Raw genomic sequence first — 20,408 nt, forward strand, 5'->3', positions numbered from 1 at the left:
AGGAGGTCATGGTTCCCTGTTTGCTGTTGTTTCTTGTGGATGTCTCCTTTGTCTTTGCATTGAAGGATCAGTTATTTATTCTAGTCTTCTAAGTTGGAAGGGTTTGGAAAGCTCAGAAGAAGATAGGAAGATGAGGGAAAATTTGGAACTTTTTAGATACTGGTTAAATGGTTGTGACCAAAATACTGATAGAGATATATCCAATGAAGGCCAGGCTGATGAAGTCTCAGATGGAAATGAGTAAGTTATTGAGAACTGGATTAAAGTCACTTGTGTTATCCCCTAGCATAGAACTTGGCTGCATTGTTTTCACGTCCTCAGAATCTGTGGAAGTTTGAACATAAGAGTGATGACCTAGGGTATCATATGGAAGGAATTTTTAAGTAACAAAGCATTCAAGAAGTGACATGTAGCCAGGCATGGCAGCTCAAACCTGTAATCCCAGCATTTTGGGAGGCCAAAGCTGAAGGATTGCTTGAGCCCAGGAGTTCAGCCTGGGTAAATAGTGAGACCCCCATCTCTACAAAAGATTAAAAAACTAGCCAGACATGGCAGTGCATTCCTGTGGTCCCAGCCACTCAGGAGACTGAGACAGAAGAATCACTTGAGCCTGGGAGGTCAAGGCTGAATGAGCCCTGATCATTCTACTGCTCTCCAGACTGGGTGACAGAGAAAGACCCTGTCTCAAAAAAAAAATTTATTTTTAGGAAAAAATAAATATAGGAGTGATGTGGCTGCTTCTAACAGTCTACAATCAGATGCAGGAAAAAAGAAATGACTTAAAGTTGAAACTCATATTTAAAAGGGGAGCAAAGCATAGAAGCTTGGAAAATTTGCAGCCTGGCCCTGTGGCAGAGAAAGAAAAATCATTTTCAGGGAAAAAATACCAGCAGGCTGCAGAACAACCACTTGCTAGACAGAGTGGCACAACTAAAAGGGAGCCAAGTGCTAATATCGAAGACATCGGGGAAAAGGCCTTGAAGGTATTTCAGAAATCTTGGAGACAGCCCCTCCCATTTTAGACCCAGAGGCATTGGAGGGAAGAATGGTTTTAGGGGCCAGGCCCATAATGCAGCTGCCCTGCTCAGCCTCACGAGGCTGCCCCCTACATTCCAGCCACTTCAGCTCCAGCCTCAACTCAGAGGAGCCCAGGTACAGCTTGGGCTACCACTCCAGAGAGTGCAAGCTGCAAGCCTTGGTGGCTTCCATGTGGTGTTAAACCTGCAGGCTCACAGAGTGCAAAAGTAAAGGAAGCTGCCGGCTTCCTGCTTGATTTCAAAGGATGTATCAGAAAGCCTGAGTGTCCAGGCAAAAGCCTCTTGCAGGGGTAGAGCCCTTATGGAGAACCTCTACTAGGACAGCACCAAGGGGAAAGGTAGGGTTGGAGCCCCACATAGAGTCCCTACCAGGGAACTGGCTAGTGGAGCTGTGGGAAGGGGTCTACTGCCCTGCAGAACCCAGGATGGTAGAGCCATGGGCAGCTTGCATCCTGAGTCTGGGAAAGCCACAGGCACTCAACCTCAATCTGTGAGAGCAGACACAGAGGCTGCACCCTGCGAAGTCACAGAGGCAAGGCTGCTTGAGGCCTTGGGAGCCCACCCCTTGCACCAGTGTGTTCTGGATACAGGACATGGAGTTAAGGATTATTTGGGAGCTTTGAGGTTTAATGTCTGCCCTATTGAGTTTCAGACATGCATGGAGTCTTTAGTCTCTTTTGACCAATTTCTCCCTTTTGGAATGACAATATTTACCCAATGCCTGTACTGCCATTTTATCTTGGGAGTAAATAACTTGATTTGATTGTATGGGCAGAGAGATGGAAGGAGATGACACTCAATGAGAAAGGACTTTGGGCTTGAAGCTGGAATGAGTTAAGACTTTTGGAGACTACTGGCAGGGAATGATTGTATTTTGCAATGTGAGAAGGACATGATATTTAGGGGGCCGGGGGTGGAATAATATGGCTTAGATGTCTGTTTCCTCCAAATCTCATGTGGAAATTTAATCCCCAGTGTTGGAGGTGGGCCTGGTGGGAGGTCGCACCACTGGGTGGGGGCAGATCCCTCCTAAGTGGCTTAGTGCCATCTCCTTGGTGATGAGTGAGTTCTTGCTCTGAGTTCATGAGAGAGTTGGTTGTTTGAAAGTGTGTGACACCTCCACCCTCTCTCTCTTGCTCCACTTTCACCATGTAACATGCCTGCTGCCCCTTTACCTTCCACCATGGTTGAAAGCTTCCTGAGGCCTCACTAGAAGCTGAGCAGATGCCAGTTCCATGCTTCCTGTATGGCCTGCAGAACAGTGAGCCAATTAAACCTCTTTCCTTTACAAATTGCCCAGGCTCAGGGATTCCTTTATAGCAATGCAAGAACAGATGAACACACTAATTAGGGACATGCAAATCAAAACTATAATGAGATACCACTCACACACATTAGGATGGTCACTATTAAAAAAACAGAAAATAACAAATGTTGCTGAAAATGTGGAGAGATTGGAACCTTTGTGCAATGTTGGTGGGAATGCAAAATGATGTATCTACTGTTTCTCAAAAAATTAAAAGTAGAATTATTATATGATCCAGCAACTTCATTTCTGGGTATATACCCAAAAGAATTGAAAGAAGCATCATTATTCACAATAGCTAAAATGTGAAGGCACCCTGAGTGTCCATCAATGAATGAATGGAGAAGCATAATGTGGTATATACATGTAATAGAATATTATATAGCCTTTAAAAAACCCTCTGACATATGCCACAACATGAATGAGCCTTGAGGACATTTTGCTATGTGAAATAGGCCAGTCACAGAAGGACAAATGATGTATGAGTCCACTTACATGAAGTAGCTGCAGTAGTCAAAACCATGGAGACAGAAAGTAGAATGTTGGTTTCCAGGGCTAGGACAGGGAGGTATGGGGAATTACTGTTTAGGGAGTATAGCGTTTGTTTTATGAGATAAAAAGTGTTATAGAGACAGATGGTGGTGATTGGTTGCCCGACATTATGAATGCCCTTAATACCACTAATTGTACACTTAAAATGGTTAAGATGAAGCTGGGCATGATGGCCTCAACTTAACCTATGATCCCAACACTTTGAGAGCCTGAGGCATGAGGATCATTTGAGCTGGGAGTTCAAGACCAGCCTGGGCAACACAGGGAGACCCTGCATCTACAAAAATAAAAATAAAAATAATTAGCCACAATAAATTGTGTCTACCATAATAAATTGTGTTAGTGTGCAGCTGTGTCCCAGCTGCTCAGCTATTTGGGAGGCTGGGCAGGAGGACTGCTTGAGCCCTGGAGGTCGAGGCTGCAGTGAGTCATGATCATCCCACTGCACTCCAGCCTGGGCAACAGAGTGAGATCCTGTTTAAAAAAAAAATAGTTAAGTTGGTAAATTTTATGTTATGTGTATATTACCACAATTTTTAAAATGGAAAAAATAAGATCATCAGTATTATTAGTCATTAGGGAACTGTAAAATAAAACCACAATGAAATATCCTGTACACCCACAGGAATGGCTAAAATTAAAATACCTGACAAAACGGGAACTTTCACACGTTGTTGGTGTTACAGACTGATTGTGTCCCTCCAGATCTCAGATGTCGGAACCTGCAGTGTGACTGTATATGGTGATAGGACCATTAAGGTTAACATTAAGGTTACATAAAGTCACAAAGGCTGGGGGCCCTGATTCAACAGGATTAATGTCCGTATAAGAAAAGGCACTGAAGAGCACTCTCTCTCTCTCTCTGTCTCTCTGTCTCTCTCTCTCTCTCTCTGTCTCTCTCTCCCTCTCTCCCTCTCTCTCTCTCTCTCTCTCCCTCTCTCTCTTCTCCCTCCTCTCCCTCTCTCTCTCTGTCTCTCTCCCCACACTCACACACTAAAAAAAGGTCATGTAAGCACACAGCAAGATGGCAGCAACCTTCTTGGCTGGAAGAAAGCCCTCACCCTGGCACCCTACCTGGGGCTTCCTGCCTCCAGAACTGTGAGAAAGTAAACGTCTGTTGTTGGAGCCATCCTGCCTATGGTATTTTGTTATGGCAGCTTGAGCTCATTAATACAGTTGGTAAAAGCATGAAGTAGCACAGCCACTCTGTAATAGGGCTGGTGGTTTCTTATAAAACTAAACATAACCTACCCTATGACCTAGCAATCCCATTTCTAGGTATTTATCCAAGAGAAATGTAAATGTGTGTTCACAAAAAAACATACAGGAGTTTTCCTAGCAGCCTAATTTGCAATAACCAAAAATCAGAAACGGCGTAGTGGATGAACAAACTGCGACGCACCTATACAACGGAATACCACACAGCAATACAAAGGGCCAGATGACTGATACACACAGTGACACAGCTGTGTCTAAAAACATTATGCTGCATAAATGAAGGGTTGCACAAGAGTACCTATCATATGATTCCATGGATACAGAGTTCTAAAACTGGCAAAAGTAATTTATGTTGTGGAAAATAAGTCAAAACAACTGCTGCCTCTAGGGACTGGAGCAGGGATCGATTAGGAAGAGGTATGAGGAAACTTTCTGGGTGGCTGGTTAGGCTTTATATCTGAGACTGGAGTCCAAGTTTACATTGGTAGATGTGCACTTGTTAAAACTCGGACAGTTCATATACATATTTCATTGTATGTATTTTACCTCAAAGGGAAAAAAATTGTAATAAATATTGAATCCTGGGCAGTAACTTGCATATGGAACTATGTCAGGGACATGTACCGACTGGTTCCCATCCCTCTCTAGCCTTCTCTCTGCTCCTCCGTCTGTGGCACCAGCATGGTTTACTCCCATGAGTTACGGCTGAGATGGCTGCAAGCTGTGCTTCTTAAACTCCCCCATGCAAACAAATCACCTGAACAGCTTGAAAAGATGCAGATTCTGAGCGGGTAGACCTGGGCGGGGGCCTGAGGTTCTGCACTTGTAACAAGTGCCCAGGTGCTGCTGCTGCTGGTGGTAAGTCTTTGGACCACGCTCTGAGTAGCAAGGACTTAGAGTCTCACCCTTCTACTCTTCACCTTTGTTCCCACGAGTTCCTTCTTCTCCAGCTTGGATTGCTTTCCCCATCCGTGCACTTGCCTTGGCTGTGCCCATCCATATCCCACCTTTTCTTATCCCTCCTTTTCCAGTAGATGACAACTGATAGTAATGGTCATGATGAGTAACAACAATGACAGTCACTCATGAGGCCTTACTACTGCCAGGGACTACGCTGCATGCTTCACAAGCATTACGTGCTTCATCATCTTAACAGCCCTCTGAGGTCAATACTAGTATTGCTCCCAGTTTACAGATGAAGAAACCTTAGGGAGGTTAAGTATTTGCCCAAAGTCACATAGGCTTAGCCATCTGGATGCTTCCCTTTGCTCCAGTTGCTGACAACCTTATGGTAATTGTGTGTGTATGTGTGTGTGTGCACTTGTACACTGGCATGTTTTCACTTTCCACCGAGATGACACTGTTCCTGAGGGTAGAGACCAAATAATTCTCTTTATCTCTTCCCTTTCTATATCCCTTCTTCTTTCTCTCTCTCTCTTCCCAATTATAGCCTTTGCCAAAGCAAGGCTTCTTCTTCAAAATAGGACACACCCCTCCCAGCCTCATCTGTGACCGTGGCACAGGGAGCCACTCTCTTCTCCCACAGGTTCAGGGCATCCCCCATCTCGGAACTCCCTGCTCTTGCCCCGTGACCCCCAGCAGCCGCTCCCTCCCCCTGCCCTGGTTCAGCTTATCCCTACTCCGATGACTCCTTCCAGTCTAGTCTCCCCATCCCAGGGGATCTAGAGTCTGGGCAGTGGCCTGGCCCCTTTGACTTGGAGGAGACCCCTGAAAGCTGCCCAACCCCCACCCCAAACACACCTCAACAACCCCCTTAGATCCCGGTCGCTGCTATTCCCCGCTCACTGCAGGCTCTGCAGGTCAGGGACCAGGCCCGTCTTGTCACGGCTGTGTCACCAATGCCTGGCATATAGCCACAGTAGGTAGGCGGGGGAGGGGCTCTCCCAGCCTGGCCTGGGCTGGGCGGAGCATCTTCAGCACACCCAAGTAATCTTGCACCCATTCGGTCTCTCTGTTACCCTCCAGCCTAAGCCCGGAAGCCCACTGGCTCAGGCTGTCCTCAGACCTAGGATATTTCCCACCCCAAACCCCAAATCCTACGCTGCAGTTCCCAGCCCTTCCTTCTCCAGCACCCCTTCCTCTTCCCAGAGGCTGCTCCGCGGTTTCTCTCTGCCCTCCCCAAGACTGCTCTTGGGAGGGTATGTTACTTTCCCAGACAAGCTCAGAGATGCAATTTCTCCTTCTAAGAGGTTAGGCTAATTGCTCTTCCCAGAAGAAAATCCTCGGAGGTTTTCCTTGTGGTGGACTGGAAGGTTTGAAAATTATATGTTCAGAGCAACATCGGGTTACTATATTAAATCCAGTTTCACGGATCGCGGCCACGGGGAGCACAAGCGCCACCTGCTGGCCCACCGCGGAATTCCAAGAGAGGAGGAGACCTGAACACAACCGGCTCAGGATGCGCAATCCCCGGTCACTATCCAAGTGTACCGTCCTCCATTTCGCTTTGGTTTTTCTCATTGTTGGAGTATTTTTTTATTGATACATCATAGCTGTATATATATTGGGGGTACATGTGTTTTCTTTAATTCATTTTTTATTCTCTTTCTCCCGTCCCCACCCCCGCCCCTCCCCGACCGCTCTTCTTTTGGGACAGGATCTCCCTCTGTGGCCCAAGCTGGTGTCAAACTCCCAGCCTCAAGGTCTCCTTCCACTTCCGCCTCCCAGCGTGCTGGGATCACAGGCGTGAGCCCCACGCCCAGCCTCAGGTGATATTTTTATTGCATGTATACAACATGTAAAGAGAAAATCAGGGCCATTAGAATACACATCACCCCAACCATTTATCTTATAATGTTGGGAACATTATAAGTCTTGTAGCTATTTTGAAATATGCAATAAGTTATTGTTAATTATAATTCCCCTGCAGTATTATCAACTACTAGATATTCCCTCTGTGTAGCTGTATGTTTGTACCCATTAGCCAACCTCTCTCATCTTCCCCAGCCTCTGTTAACTATCATTTTACCCTCTAGCTCCATGAGATCCACTTTTGTTTTTAGCTTCCACATGACTGAAGTTATGTGGCATTTGTCTTTCTGTGCCTGGCTTATTTCACGTAACATGTTGATCTCCATTCCATCCATGTTGCTGCAAATGACAGAATTTTATCATTTTTTATAGCTGAATAATATTCCATTGCATGTATATGTCACATTTTCTTTCTTTATTCATCCATTGATGGCACTTAAATTGATTCTATATCTTGGCCATCATGAATAGTGCTGCAATAAATAGGAGTGCAAATATCTCTTCAATTTACTGATTTCCTTTCTTTTGGATAGGTATATCCATATAAACGATGGTCCTTCCATGTGATGGAAAAACCAGCAAACCACTGAAAACAGTGAGAGAGATCCATACCCACTTATGCAGAGCCATCTTCAAGAAGCAATGTTGGGTGAGAAAGCACCATGGTGAGCATCTGGACTGTGGTGATGGTTGTACAACTCTATAAATTTACCTTAAAAATCGCTGAGCTTAACTGGGCATGGTGGCTCACACCTATAATCCCAGCACTTTGGGAGGCCGAGGCAGGCAGATTGCTTGAGCCCAAGAGTTTGAGACCAGCCTGGGAAACATGGTGAAACTCATCTCTACAAAAAATACAAAAATTAGCCAGGCATGGTGGCGCATGGCTGTAGTCCCAGCTACTAGGGAGGCTGAGGTGGGAGGATTGCTTGAACTTGGGAGGTCGAGGCTGCAGTGAGCTGAGGTCATGCCACTACATTTGAGCCTGGGCAACAGAGTGAGACCTCTGTGACCATCTCACACACACATGAAAAGAAAAACAAAAGTCACTGAACTGTACTCTTTAAATGAGAAATCACTGAACTGTACTCTTTAAATGAGGGAATTGTATCGTATGTGAATTATACATTAATAAAATGTTTTTTACAGATTATAAAAGATATAACTTATTCTCTTCTATAAAACTAAATAAAAATACACATATAGGTTGGCGTATGCATGGTAACCTTCTGGAAGAATATGTAAGAAACTTAATAGTGATTATTTCTTGGGGAGGGGAGAGGTTTATTACATACACTGTACAATATATGTTTTTTTACCATAGCATGTACATTCAGTAATTTTTAATAGTTGCATTTATCCCTTTATAGATTATCCATTACAATAGTTTCCACAGCAGCAATTGACCCAGGAATTTAAATAGAATAAAAAATGCCTTTAATATTTTAACAGCTTGAAGAAACGAGGAATTTTTTTCTTCACCAAAGGGCATAGGTTTTATACACAAGGAATTTACCTCCTTATAAATAGAATTTAAAGAAAACATTTCTTCCATGATGATAAGACCTGGAATAAACACACACACAGTGGGTTTTTTTTACTGCTGATAAAAATAATAACTGTTTGTTATAGAAATTTTAAAATAGAGAAAAACATTAAAAAGAAGAAAACAACAATCACCTGTAACCTCACCCAATTACAGCAACTGCTAACATGTTGGTGTATTTTCAGCCAGTTCCTATGTGTACACAGTTTTCTGGTTTACAGTGTTATGAACCCACTATAAATAATTGCATATTCTCTTTTTTCCCCATCAATTCCCGTATCATGCAAACTTTCCCATGTCCTTAAAATATTATTCAAGAACATGGTAGTACATCCTATAGTCATTTTCTAATTTATTTAACCAATCTCTCTTGTTGGTTGCTTCCTGAGATTTACCTTATAAATAGTGCTACAGACACCCTGAAACATGTCTTTGTGCACATCTCTGACAGCTTTCCTGGAGTTGCTTCTTGAGCTGGACTATCTTTAATACCAAAGGACAGATATATCTCAACACTCTGGAAGCAGGTTGCCAATACTATCTCCATAAAGGTCGTACCAGTTAGACGGATTGTGGCCCAAGCTGGTCTCAAACTCCCATACCTCAGGTATAAGAGGTACGGCCAATACTCGTGCAAAGGAGGCGACATTCTTGGCGTCATAGAAGCAGCAGCCTCTGTAGTCATATTTATTTATTTTTATTTTTTGAGACATATTCGCACTCTGTCACCCAGGCTGGAGTGCAGTGGCACAATCTCAGCTCACTACAACCTCCGTCTCTTGGGCTCAAGCAATTCTCCTGCCTCAGCCTCCCAAGTAGCTGGGATTACAGACACCCGCCACCACAACCAGCTAATTTTTATATTTTTAGTAGAGACAGGGTTTCGTCATGTTGGCCAGGCTGGTCTCGAACTCCTGACCTCAGGTGATCTGCCTGCCTCGGCGTCCCAAAGTGCTGGGATTACAGGTGTGAGCCACCACACCTGGCCTGTGTCACGTTTATTGAATACGATACCTGCTAAGCACAAAGCATGCTGCTAGGCACTTTATACATATTATTTCACTTCATGCTCACAATGAGACAGATACTTTCTCCCTTTTACCTATAGGAAACTGAGGCTAGGACACTTGTTCATTGACTGTCTCCCAGAGAGTCAGTTCCGAAGCCAGAGCTGAAAATCAGGTCTGTTTCATTCCAAAACCCATACTCTTCCATTAACAGGGAGAAAAGAAGGGCTATGGTACATTTGCCAAAGAAAACCACTTTTCTAGTTGTCCAGGTGCCAAGGCCACAGTCAGGGTTTCAGAATAAACTGGGAGTCCTTGAATGGATCAATAGGTTTTGAAATGCAAATATAACTCTTTAAACTTTTTATTTTTTAGAGACAGGGCCTCACTCTGTCACTCAGGCTGGAGTGCAGTGTGCAGTTATGGCTTACTGTAGTCTTGACCTCCTGGGCTCCAGGGATCCTCTCACCTCAGCCTCCCAAGTAGCTGGGGCTACAGGTGCTGCCACCATACCAGGCTAATTTTTATTTTTGGTAGAGATAAGGTCTCACTATGTTGACCAGACTGGTCTCAAACTCCTGGCTTCAAGCTGTCCTCTTACTTCTGCCTCCCAAAGTGCTGAGATTGCAGGCATGAGCCACTGCACCCAATCTGAAGTGTAAATATAACTTTCATACAGAAAAAAAAAAAACCCACAACTATCAACCATTTAGCCAGGATATCTCAAAACAACAGCAACAACAAATTTTTGGAAACAAATTTCTGATTCATAGCCATCAGCCTTACTTTAAAAGTGTGGCAAAAAGTAAGTACATTCATGTGTTGTATATTAAAGGAAAATACAGCTAGGCATGGTGGCTCATGCCTAAAATCCCAGCACTTTGGGAAGCTGAGGTAGGAGGGCCACTTGAGGCCAGAAGTTTGAGACCAGCCTGGGAAACATACGAAGATCCCCATCTCTACAGAAATTTTTTTATAGTGATGACTTGCATCTGTAGTCCCAGCTATTGGAGAGGCTGAGGCAAGAGGCTCTTTTGAGCCCAAGAGGTCAAAGCTGCAGTGAGCTGTGATCATCACTGCATTCTAGCCTAGGCAACAGAGTGAGACCCTGTCTCAAAACAACACACAAACAAAATAAAATAAAGGAAAACATTGGATAGGACAAAACTGATGGGAAAGCCCAAGCACAGACTGTAGCTGGGTGGACAAAAAGCTCAGAGACCGCCCCCCGCCCCACCATTCCTTAACTAGTGCCTGGGGGCACACATGATCAGGACTGCAGCTCTACCACGGCGGAGGGAGCCCGATTCACTCTATCCTGATCTCTACAGGCAGTAGCCAGGGGAAGTCAAATAGGCCCACAGGCCTCTGGAGAGCTGGGAGACTCGGGGAGGCCAATAGCCATGGCCCAGAGCTCCCAGAAGCACTCGGGCACCCGAGTTACTGCAGATCCAGACTTTCCCAGGGCCCCACAGCCACAGTGGAAAGCAGCCAACAGGCTGTCACTCCACTGTTTAGGGACAGGGAGGTCTCAGAAAGACTGAGGCTGGAGAAAAGCAGGGGATGGGGTGGTGGGGGACATTGTGGGGGCAGAAATTTATATGCTGCAAGGTACATATATAGTTTGAAATTATCTAGTAACATCAAATGAGGAAAAAGAAACAAGTGAAAAAAAAATTTTTTTTTTGAGGCAGGGTCTCACTCTGTCTGGAGTGCAGACAGAGTGCTGAACTGCAGAGGTGCCGTTTTGGCTCACTACAACCTCCACCTCCTGGGTTCAAGTGATTCTCCTGCCTCAGCCTCCCTAGTAGCTGGGATTACAGGCACACACCACCATGCCTGGCTAATTTTTGTATTTTTAGTAGAGATGGGGGTTTTGCTGTGTTGGCTTGCCTGGTCTCAAACTCTTGACCTCAAACGATCCACCTGCCTTGGCCTCCCAAAGTGCTGAGATTGCAGGCGTGAGCTACCACACCTAGCCAGGTGAAATTGTTTGAAATATGTTATTCAACATAATATATCAAAGATTTAATTTATTTTACAAATTTATATATATATATATATTTAAATATATATACTAGTGCAGGTCTAGGCTTTGGCCCAACCTGTCAGCATCCCTGGAACATGCCCAGCACTGTGTTCCAGTCCCTGCCTCACCTGCACAGCATCACCATGTCTTTCTTACATCCATCAACTGCTCACTAAACAGGAAAAGCAGCTCCTAAGATACACCTGGGATCTCACCAGGCACTTACGAGGCAGGCGATGCTCTCAAATCACTTAGCCTCTGCTAACTCTGTTTCCTCATCTGCAGCAGAGGGAGCCCAAGGGTTGCCCTGCTTCCCTCCCAGTTCCTGGGGTGGAGAGAATTCACTTGGAAAGCTGCCAGCATGTAACAAACAGGCCTCATAGCAAGGTAAGGAATGGGCACATTTGTCCTCATGCATGGCCTGTTCACTTTCACTTCCTCCCTTCTAAGAGCAGAGGGCTAGTGGCAGACTCTGCACATCTATTGTTGCTCAGCTCTGCCTGCAGGAACTGCAGAGAAATCGAAAATGGCTTTCCTGGGCCGGGTGCAGTGGCTCAGGCCTATAATCCCAGCACTTTGGGAGGTTGAGGCAGGCAGATCACTTGAGGTCAGGAGTTTGAGACCAGCCTGGGCAACATGGCGAAATCACATCTCTACTAAAAATACAAAAATTAGCCAGGTATGGTGGTGTGTGCCTGTAGTCCCAGCTACTGGGGATGCTGAGGCAGGAGAATTGCTTGAACCCAGGAGGTGGAGGTTGCAGTGAGCTGAGATCACACCACTACACTCCAGCCTGGGCGACAAAGCAAGACTCCATCTCAAACAAAACAAAACAAAACAAAACACGAGAGAAAGAAAATGGCTTCCCTGGCCTCAGAAAGGCTTGTGGACTCAAACAGACCTTGAGAGAAGCTGGAAACCACAGGCAAAGCTGAGACCCTCAAGCACAAGCCACCCAGGGGCAGCAGCATGTGCCAAAGGACCAAGCGGCAGTGCCAGGGCAGAGGCGACTTCTGGAGTGGGGCTGCCTCAGCCAGTCATTGTACCCTGCTATCTTCCAGAGGCAGAAGCCCCAGAAGCATAAAAACCACGAATCAGAAAAAAAGAGAATTACTGCATTTCATCTATCCTAAGATGTACTTCTTTTGGCAATACATTTTGTTATCTCTGAAATCTGGGTGCATCTTACAACTGATGGCGGGTCCATTTATTTGGCAGCCGTTTTCCTTTCTTAGAGGAGCTAAAGTAAAGGTGCCTCTTCACTTGAGTGGCATGTCAGATTCAATGAAATATAGATGACTTATGGAGTCCTAATTATGCTGCAGGCATCATTTTGGCCAGTTAGCACACACCGTCACGCCCCTCCAAGAGGGAAGCAGCTCAGAGGGGTTCAGAGACCTTCCCAGAGTCACACAGCTAGTAAACAGCAGAGGCAGCCTTCAAACCCAAGTGTGCTGGGGCCCAGCGCGTCTGTCCTTCTCACTATATTGTCCGAGTCTCCTTTCCTTCTAGGTGAAGTGAGAGGGACGAGGCCAAAGTTAGTTTGTCGTTTGTCATTTCGGTCCTCAGGTCAGTGGGTCCTGGATAATTCTCCAGGGTAGGTCACTCCTCTGCCACCTCTATTTGGGCCCTTATTACAATAGACCAAATGTGTGTGTCCCCCCAAAACTCATATGTGGAAACCTAATCCCCAGTGTGATGGTATTGGAGATGGAGCCTTTAGGGGTGATTCGGTGACGGGATTTGTGTCCTTTATTTATTTGCTTGTTAATTGATACATATATATTTTTTGAGATAGGATTTCACTCCATCGCCCAGGCTGGAGTGCAGTGGCCTGATCTCGGCTCATTGCAGCCTCTGCCTCCTGGGCTCAAGTGATCCTCCCATCTCAGCCTTCTGAGTTGCTGGGGACTGCAGGTGCATGCCACCACATCTAGCTCCTTTTTGTATTTTTTGTAGAGATGGGGTTGGTCTCAAACTCCTGGGCTCAATCTTCCACCTGCCTTGGCCTCCCCAAATTCTGGGATTATAGGCGTGAGCTACTGCGCCCCACCCAAGTGTCCTTTTAAAAGAGAGCTTAGAGAACTCCCTTATCCCTTCCACCCTATGAGGGCACAGTGAGAAAGCAGCCCTCTATGGACCAGGAAGTGAGCCTTCATCACACCACATCTGCCAGTGCCCTGACCTTCAACTTTCCAGGCTCTGGCACTGGGAAAAATAAATGTGTGTTGTTTGAGCCACGTGGTCTACAGTATTCTGTTGCAGTTGCCTGAACAGTCTAAGGCACTTACTGTTCAGCTCCACACTCAGAAGCTTCCAGGGAGCCCTGGCTCTCTGCTCACATCTCACCTGTGTCTGGGCAGCCTGTAAACCTGGCCTCCCGCGCCTGCCTCCACCCCCGACACTGCCCGGCTCTAGCTGTGGGTTTCCTGTGGCCTTCCCAGGCCCACTGGGCTCCTTACTGGCCAAACTGGCTCCTCCATCCACACCCGGCCCTGGGTAAAGAGGCCGAAGTTTCTCCTCCAGGTGGCAGCTTTGGAAGGACACTAATTGCAAGCTCTCCAGTCAGGCTGGAACTGGCAGGCTCCGTGGCCAGCCCAGGGCTCCCACTTTCACTCCAGCACTGACATAAGGGACCACTGGGAAGGCCTGCCTGGGTTCTGGTCTCAGGAGCACCAGGGGACAGCAGGCCAAACCAGGGTCACTGTCCCCCACAGAGGCAGAGAGTCACCTTTCTCTTCCTCTATGCTGCAGCCCTCTCAACCCCGAGGACCCAATATTCTCCATGTGCACCCTCCCTGGCTCTGGTTTGCCCTTGCAGACCCCTGCATGTTCAGTTTCTCCCTGCCAGGGCTGGAAGACCCCCAAGTTGATGCTTCCAGTCTCAGCTGGAAGGTGGCCTCCGTGCAGCCCTCCGTGCCCCTAGGCCCTCCCCACCTCTCCCCCAGCCCGGGACACGCTTCGGACAGGGTCTTTCCAACCACCACTGTGGCTTTAGTTACTCCTGGCTCCATGAGTATTTGTACCCATGATGAGTGGACACTGGGACAGTGCTAAAGTCTCCTTATAGAGGGGACATAGGAGAGTACTAGACAGATAGTTACATTAGAGGGTGGCAGGCGTTATAGTAGTGCCCCGAGCTGGAGCCAGCCCACACCACTCTGTGAGACCAACAGTATGCACTGCTCCTCACCTCTGTGGTCAGTGACGTCAACTCCATAGATGGAAACCAGCCATGCGGGGAGCATTTACACCACGGAAATCAGCAAACTGCAAACTGGAGCTTCTTCCCCATTCGGCACGTTGTTCACCATTTCCTAGCACCCCACTGCAGAAGCAGCATTACCAGGGACTGTGAGCCCCGAGAAGGCTGCTGGCTTCATTTAGGTTCTCCCTAAAAACAGACCCTGAGACAAGGACTTAAGAGAAAGTAGTTTTTTTGGAAGGCGACATAGGGGAGAGAAAGCGATGTCTTTTCCTCACCCATTGCAAGGCTCATGGGTGGTCAGCCATGAACCCCACAACAAAAGACAGATTTACAAAAGAAAATCATACACATTGAATTAATATAAGTTTTACATGACACAGGAGGCTTTAGAAAATTAAGACCCAAAGAAACAGGAAATTTATACATTTTTTTTTTTTTTTTTTTTTTGAGATAGAGTCTTGCACTGTTGCCTGGGCTGGAGTGCAATGGTGCAATCTCAGCTCACTACAACCTCTGCCTTCCTGGTTCAAGCAATTCTCCTGCCTCAGCCTCCTGAGTAGCTGGAACTACAGGCATGTGGCGCCACACCCGGCTAATTTTTTGTATTATTAGTAGAGATGGGGTTTCACTATATTGGCCAGGCTGGTTCGAACTTCTGACCTCATGATCCACCCACGTTGGCCTCTCTGAGTGCTGGGATTACAGGCGTGAGCCACCTCGGCTGGCTGAAATTTGTACATTCTTAAGGACAGTCATGAAAAAGTATGCTTGGACCAAGGGTGTATGATCTAATGGTGAAAATCTGGGGGAACTTAGCAAACAGAACAACAAACTGAACAAACGAAAGTCCTGTTTGCTCAGGTTCTTCCTGGCCTCTCTGTACTTCAGAGATAAGGACGTTCATGACGATGACCTACTTCGGGGTAGAAGAGAATGAGGTCAGAAAGTGACCCTCTTGCTTCTGTGGTTTTCTCAGTTTCCTGCATCTTCAAATACTGTGCCAAGGTGCCTTATCTGGGGATATCTGAGCCCCATCAGTGACCACAGAGAGCAACAACAGTGAGGCAGGGGAGGGAAGGGGCTTATTTAGACAGGGATTATTAAGCCATTTGCCAGTGTGGCCAGTCGGAACTCCATCCTACCAGGCATGGCAGACGGTAGAGCAGACCTCAGCAGCCACACGGCGCCATGAGCAAATTTACTCACCAACCCCATCACCATTTGGTCTTCATTGACTTCCTGGCGCTTCCAGTGGGCTCTGTGCTTGGACCCAGCTTGCTCCTGCTTCCAGGAAAAATGCTGCACCTGAGGCGCTCAGTGCAGGCAGCCGCCCTCAGACAGAGGTGACCTGGGTGGGGCACCACCATGTCTGGTAAGGGAGCCCACTAGACTGGAGGCTCGGCACCCCTAGACTATACATTTCCTGCCTGCAGAGACTCTGCTGTTCTGCCCCTGGGCTTCCTTGAGACGGGTCAGGAAAGTCATAAGATTGTTGTGGCTTAGAAACGCTACCCAAGCCAGACGAGGTGGCTCACACCTGCAATCCCAGCACTTTGGGAGGCTGAAGCAGGTGGATCACTTGAGGTCAGGAGTTCGAGACCAGTCTGGCCAATGTGGCAAAACTGCATCTCTACTAAAAATACAAAAATAAAAAAACTAGCTGGGTGTGGTTGTGTGCCGTCGTAATCCCAGCTACTTGGGAGGCTGAGGCAGGAGGATCGCTTGAACCCGGGAGGCAGAGGTTGCAGTGAACTGAGATCATGCCATCACACTCCAGCCTGGGCCACAGAGCAAGACTCCATCTTGAAAAAAAGAAAGAAAGAAAGAAAAAGAAATGCTACCCCAAAATATGGCACTTGGGCATTTGAGAAAACAGCAAAACCTAGAAAGGGTCATTCTCTGACCTTCTCCCTCCCTTCTCCCTGAAGACTCTCATGTGAGAGGCATCCTGCGCCATACACAGAGAAAAGAAATGTCACATGGGAACGTCAAGAACAATCTGAGCAAACAGGCCTTGCTGAGTTCCCCGGTTTTTAAATTTTAGATCCTCTCTTCCTGTGCTCCGATCCTACTTCTGCACAACTGTCCATAAAAACACAGGTTACCTGAGGTCTGTGAATCTTCATTTTCCGAAGGCTCCCGAGTCACGTAAAACTGACATTGAATACATTTGTTACACTTTCCTCTTATTAATCTGTCTTTTGTTATAGGGGTGTCAGTGATGAACCTTGCGCCGGGTGAGGAAAAGATACTACTTTTTTCCCCCACGAGATCAAAACTATTTTTATAACAATACTAAGACATTAGTATTTTGCCCTCTCATTCTCTTGTAAGGGTACAGAATTTTCCAGAGGCTGCATGACATGTGATATTGCAGTAGATTGAATACAGAAGCAAATATGAATGTCCAGCTGGTTTCTGTTAAGCCAGACATTAAAAAGTTTTGAAAAAAATGTATTAAAAAGACTGGTTTGGGGCCAGGCGCAGCAGTGGCTCATGCCTGTAATCCCAGCACTTTGGGAGGTGGAGATAGGTGGATCGCCTGAGGTCAGGAGTTTGAGACTAGCCTGGCCAACATGGTGAAACCCCATGTCTACTGAAAATACAAAAATTAGCCAGGTGTGGTGGCACCAAAAAAAAAAAAAAAAAAAAAAAACCAACAACTGAGGCTGGGGAGGGTAGTAAGAGGGTGGGAGGAGGTGGGGGCCGCCAATGGGTACAAAAAATAAATAGAAATAATGGATAAGATGACCATCATCAATAATTTAATTGTACATTCTAAATTAATTATAAGAGTAGAATTAGATTCTTTGTAATACAAAGGGTAAATGCCTGAGGGGCTGCATGCCCCATTCTCCATGGTGTGATTCTTATGCATTGCATGCCTACACCAAAACATCTTACACCCACTGTGTACCCACAAAAATTAAAAATTATTTAAAAAATAATACTGATTTTCTCACTTATTTTTTGTTTTGGAAGATATAATTTAAAAAATTATTATAAATATAACAATATTTACATTCATTATTTTTAATTAATAAATACTACTTTAACTTTTTCTTAATTTTCATTTCTAACATGGTAAATTGACAGTGTCGGCTCAGAAAACGATACCCTGAAGTCTGGAGCTTGGGCAGGCTGAGTGCTTTGAACTAAACGAGATCAGAAGGCCTCAGAAGCAAAGTCTCTCTCTGACATTCTCCTACCCTCATTTCTCCTTTTCCCGTTTCTCCCCCAAGCAGGTCATAGCAGGTCATAGAAACAAGAATTTCTCTTCCCCAAGGCATGTCATTAAAACTAGAACTCCTCTCCTGCAAAGCAAGCCATAAAACCTAGAGAGATCCCTCTGACATGCCTCTCCCCTCAAGGCCGCCATAAGGCCCTCATTCCAGAAGGATCCCACCCCATACCTGGGGTGAGGACGTGCCTCACAGAGAGGCCAAGAAGAACCTGAACAAACAGGCCTTGCCAAGATCCCCCCAGTTCATTACCACTGGGTCATTCTCCCGGCTCTTTGCGTCTTCATTTCTGAGGCCTCCCGTGTCGTGTAAAACTTACACTGAATACCCTTGTTAAGCTTCTCTCTGGTTAATCTGTCTTTTGTAATAAGGGCATCAGGGTGGACCTTGCGATGGGTGAGGACAAGGTGTGTTACAGAAGGCTTGCTACAGGTGGAGGTGCCAGTATTCTAGAAAAATGCTTTGCCATTTTCCCCCTCATTCAACCCTCCAAAAGGCTTAAAACAGAGGTCGTTTTGAACTCCGTGAGGAAATCAAGGTTTAGAGAATTAAGTTGCTTAAGGACACAAAGTTGGCAAGGGACAGAGCTAGGATTTGAATACAAGCAATCAGACCCTGGGGCCTGAACCTTCAAGCCCACAATTTCCTTTATATCCTACTGTGGCCTTCATTTCTCAGCGCCCCTCCACACCATCACACACGCTTCAGCTGCGCCTGCGTGGTAGTACATGGGGGTCATGGGGGAGTCTTAGTGTCAACTTGACATCTGTATGTGTCGCACTTAAGTGTATCTCAAGTTAGAGCACTGAGACCCGCCTGTGTTCAGGAACTAAAATTCTATGAGCATTTTTTAAGTTTTGTGTTTATTTTAATAAATAATCAGGATTTTTTACAAGTTTTTTTTTCAGCAATCTGCACATTTTATTTTTTAATTTGAGACAGTGTCTCCCTCTGTCCTCAGGCTGGAGTGCAGTGGCACATTCTCTGCTCACTGTAGCCTCAACCTCCTGGGCTCAAGCAAGCCTCCTCTTCTCAGAGCAGCTAGGACCACAGGCACATGCCACCATGCCCCGTTCATTTTTTTTTTTTTTTTTTTTTTTTGAGACGGAGTTTCGCTCTTGTTACCCAGGCTGGAGTGCAATGGCGCGATCTCGGCTCACCGCAACCTCCGCTTCCTGGGTTCAGGCAATTCTCCTGCCTCAGCCTCCTGAGTAGCTGGGATCATTTTATTATTATTATTATTTGTAGAGATGGGGTCTCTGTATTTTGCCCAGGCTAGTCTTGAACTTCTGGGCTCAACTGATCCTCCTACATTGGCCTCCCAAGGTGATGAGCTTACAGTGGGATTACAGGTATGACCCACTGTGCCTGGCCAGTCTGCATTTGTTTTGTTTTGTTTTGTTTTTTGAGACAGGGTTTTGCTCTGTCACCCCGGTTAGAGTGCATGGTGCAATCTCAGTTCACTGCAACCTCCCAGGCTCAAGCGATCCATCCACCCCAGCCACCTGAGCAGGTGGGACTCCAGGCATGTAGAGACAGGTTTTGCCACGTTTCCCAGGCTGGTCTTGCACTCCTGAGCTCAAGTGATTCACCTGCCTCTGCTTAAAGTGCTGGGATTACAGGTGTGAGCCACCTCACCTGGCCTGCATTTTAAACAAGCAGCTCAGCTGCTGTGCAGATGAGGCAGAACCTCAGATCACAGTCAGAAAACCTGGCTCCTGGATAGTGGTTCTCAAAATACAGCCCCTAGACCAGCAATACCGCATCACCTGGAAACTTGTTAGAAATGTTAATATTCTTGGACTCCCCCAAGACCTATAGAACCAGAACCCCCGAGGCGAGATCTGGCAATCTGATTGGATGAGCCCTCCAGGTGATTCTGATTCACGTTAAAGTCTGAGAATCACGGGCCTGAGAAAAGGTTCAATTTAAAATCCGCACTAAAGGGCGAAAGTTCCTCCAGCTCCTACGGACTAGTCTCCAGTTCCCATCCATACAACGGCGCTGGATCCAGCTCTTGCTGAGGGCAGTGCATGTTGGCACTGCAGGGAGGAGAAGGCCCCAGAGACCGGGAAGGAAGGTAGGGACCATGGCTTCCTCTTTCTTTATTGGGCGCTTTGTAGAAGTCACACAGGTCTAAAAGTTACACTGCTAAATAAATATTTAAAAACTGACCAGGATAAAGGTCCTGGTCCAGAGCTCCAAACCAGAAGCAAAAGGGAATGGGGGTGGTGGGCTGGAGGATATTCCTCTAACATCACCAAAACCCAGAAAACGAAGATCCTAAGCTCCTCTGTGGGCCAAATCCAGGGCTTGGGCCCTCAGGCTAACCGGCAGGTGGGCCTGACGCCATCACAGAGTAAGGTAACCAGCGAGGGCTGGAGGGAATGGCCAGTGGAGTCCAGACGGGACGGACATAACTGGAAGGAGGACAGGAAATGGACAGGTACTGTCCTGTTAGACGTGTCACTCGAGTGAAGAGACCACCAGG

General features: G+C 46.4%; 1 long non-coding RNA gene across 1 annotated transcript in view; it reads left to right on the forward strand.

Moving 5' to 3' along the window:
* Positions 1-20,408, forward strand: part of LOC105707232 (uncharacterized) — a 59,068-nt gene that overhangs the window by 14,849 nt on the left and 23,811 nt on the right. Inside the window, exons 3-4 of the long non-coding RNA XR_010342070.1 lie at positions 6,731-6,842; positions 7,419-7,550. This is a non-coding gene — a long non-coding RNA (uncharacterized LOC105707232). The remainder of the gene's footprint in view (positions 1-6,730; positions 6,843-7,418; positions 7,551-20,408) is intronic.

This window comes from Aotus nancymaae, unplaced genomic scaffold (genome assembly GCF_030222135.1).
Source record: "Aotus nancymaae isolate 86718 unplaced genomic scaffold, 86718_ANA_hifiasm-v0.15.2.pri h1tg000011l, whole genome shotgun sequence".
NCBI lineage: Eukaryota > Metazoa > Chordata > Mammalia > Primates > Aotidae > Aotus > Aotus nancymaae.